The sequence below is a fragment of the Orbicella faveolata genome, unplaced genomic scaffold, assembly GCF_042242905.1.
Source record: "Orbicella faveolata isolate gen_17 unplaced genomic scaffold, um_ofav_v1 contig_48, whole genome shotgun sequence".
Lineage (NCBI taxonomy): Eukaryota > Metazoa > Cnidaria > Anthozoa > Scleractinia > Merulinidae > Orbicella > Orbicella faveolata.
Window position 1 is genome coordinate 2,792,446 of NW_028301578.1, and position 2,555 is coordinate 2,795,000.

The 2,555-nt window shown below is 38.7% G+C and overlaps 1 long non-coding RNA gene across 1 annotated transcript; it reads left to right on the forward strand.

The window, feature by feature from the left end:
* Positions 1-292: 292 nt before the first annotated feature.
* Positions 293-1,006, forward strand: LOC149095961 (uncharacterized). Its single transcript, XR_016204642.1, has 2 exons — positions 293-643; positions 902-1,006. It is a non-coding gene; the product is annotated as an uncharacterized LOC149095961 (long non-coding RNA).
* Positions 1,007-2,555: the final 1,549 nt, after the last annotated feature.

Below are 2,555 nucleotides of genomic sequence, written 5' to 3' on the forward strand. Positions count from 1 at the left end.
GTAAGTTGAAGAAAGATTTATTTGGGAAAAGCGTCACGCTCGATTGCGCCAATTTCGCTACTCGAGGACTATTACTAATAGACCTCTAGTAGCGTAGCCAATTAAAATGCAGGATTTGCATTAGCCCACTAGTTGGGTGATACTAATGAAGCTTATTGTTGGATTTAGCAAGTGAACTATGGTACGAAAACATATTACTTGAATTATACTTTCTTTTATATGAATCGGTCATTAAAAGCGTTTTTCCGTATCACCGAATGCACAACAATAGACTACTGATCTACAACTAAAACAGTTTTTTTTTTTCGGAAATGCCAAGACTTCCAAGTTTACTGTCACATCGCACGACATAAGGTGTTGCATGTACCCATACCACTGAACGGAGGTGTATCACGAATTAAAGTAAATATACCTGCTATATTTTTGTTGTTGTGCCAGAACCATATCAGGCGAGCCCACAACGACAAAGAGAACTCCGGTGCATCAAAGATGGAAACGAAATGTATAGCACGGCGGAGGGGCATTCATCCCTTGTGTGTGGGAAATACAATGCAAAGAAGACTGCATAGATGAGTTTAAAGGGACGATTGAATTAGCAATCGCAGAAATGGAATTAGGCGAGGGATGGGATATGGCCATCGAGGTAAGCTATTCTATCTTCAGTATATCTGGACAGAGAGTCGACAGCGGGAGAGTTGCGAACTGTTTCGATACTGTTATTTCCATTTCATAGTGATGAATCGTAGCAGGAGATGTTTCGGTCCTAACCACGCTTCGCTCATGCAAATTGAACGAAATTCAGTTACAGCTCTCCGCTTGGAATATAGAAGCAACTTGTTCAGTGTCAATCTGTAAACTCAAGATGTATTTACTGTCAGTGTTTCGTTTATATTTTACACAGACTGTTGAACAACCAGCTTCGCCAGCTACCAAGAAAATGAAGCCTGAGTGAAAATAGAAGCTATCATATTAGTATCAATAAACAACGCTCTTGTGAACAGAATAACTGTTATCTACCTTCGTGTGTTTTTACTCGGAACAAATATTATACGGTGTCTCTTTGAAAATGAAACTTTTCGCAGTAGCTTTTGGACAAAGACAGTTTTCTTCCATACATCTCTGTTTCTATTCCATAATCCAGTAACCTATTGTGAAGCAAACATAAAATTAATTAAATGAAATTACATTGTGATGTTGTGAAAAAAAGTAACTCCATTCATCGCAGCGCCCCGTCGACGGCCATATTGAATTATACACCGTTGCTACCAAATAATGTCACGTGAACGAAACCTTGTGCAGCGATTGGTTATTGATTTGTTTTGGTCGAGGTTATCAAATCTGATAACGATCCCGGACTGGCTACGGCCACTCAAGGGCCACAAGCCAAAACAAACAAGGTTATTTCAAGCTGTTATGCAAGAAAATGCGAGAAAATGACAAACTCCTAGTAGATGAGCCCAGAAACAGGTCCGAAAACTTTCCTAAAAACATCGACCTTCTTTATTTAATCGGTAAAATTTCGTGAAAAATCTCTCGCATAATCAAGTTTTTAACAACCTGAATTCGTCGCATTCTGTCCCACAAGTATATTGCTTGCAAATTGCTTGGTGGTATATGACAGACTTGCGGGTCACAAATTGCGTTCTGCTGCAGTTTTAATCTCATTCCCCTCAATTGAGATCAATTGAGATGGAAGCGTTCTTGGTGAGTTTTTTTTTTCCTTTCCATATGTAATCATTATTGCGCTCAGGACATTTAGAGTTGTGCATAAACCTTTTTAAAATAAGATCCGGGAAAGACAGAATTAAATTCAGGTCAACATGAAAAGGAAAGCGAGTATTGCAAACATGCCACTGTAACTCCTAAGTTGAATTAGAAAACAGTCCAAAGAAAATACGCGCGCTGATTGCTTAAAAATCGTGTTTCTGTTTAACAATTAGATTATGAGCTCGAGATTTCTATGATGAGGTGAAAGTTGATGAGGCCGAAGGCCGAATCAGCTATCGCCTGATAGGAATCGAGAGCGAATGATCTAATTGTTTTAGTAAAATTCTAGTTTTATAGCTCCGTATCATCGTCAGTACAGTGAATAATACATGCACAACTGGACTGTTCTGAACGTGATCGCTTTTGATCGATGTTTTGTTCTTCAGGCATCACATTTCCTCTTATTGTGCCACCTATTCAGTCATGCAAGGTTCTACGTCAATATTTAGACTTAAAGGTTTTACAGTGCTGCGCGCGGTACCGTGAACACCCAGACAGTTTTTTTGACATTTTTATGACATATTTTTGACATATTTTTGAAGAGTTGATACAGGCGGGATAGAATTCGGCGGGAAACCAAACATGACTAAAGCGCTGGACTTTAAAAAGCTCACGGTTGTGAAAGATATACTGAAATATTGATCAAGAGTTCTACAATGCTACACACTCGCGTTCAAAGTGCTTGTAAGTTTTCCTTTTCTAAAATATTTGAACTCGGGTTTGCTTGACGATCCGTTTTTTTTTTCTTTCTACAACCTGACAGATGTCTCGCAAACGAAATTACATTT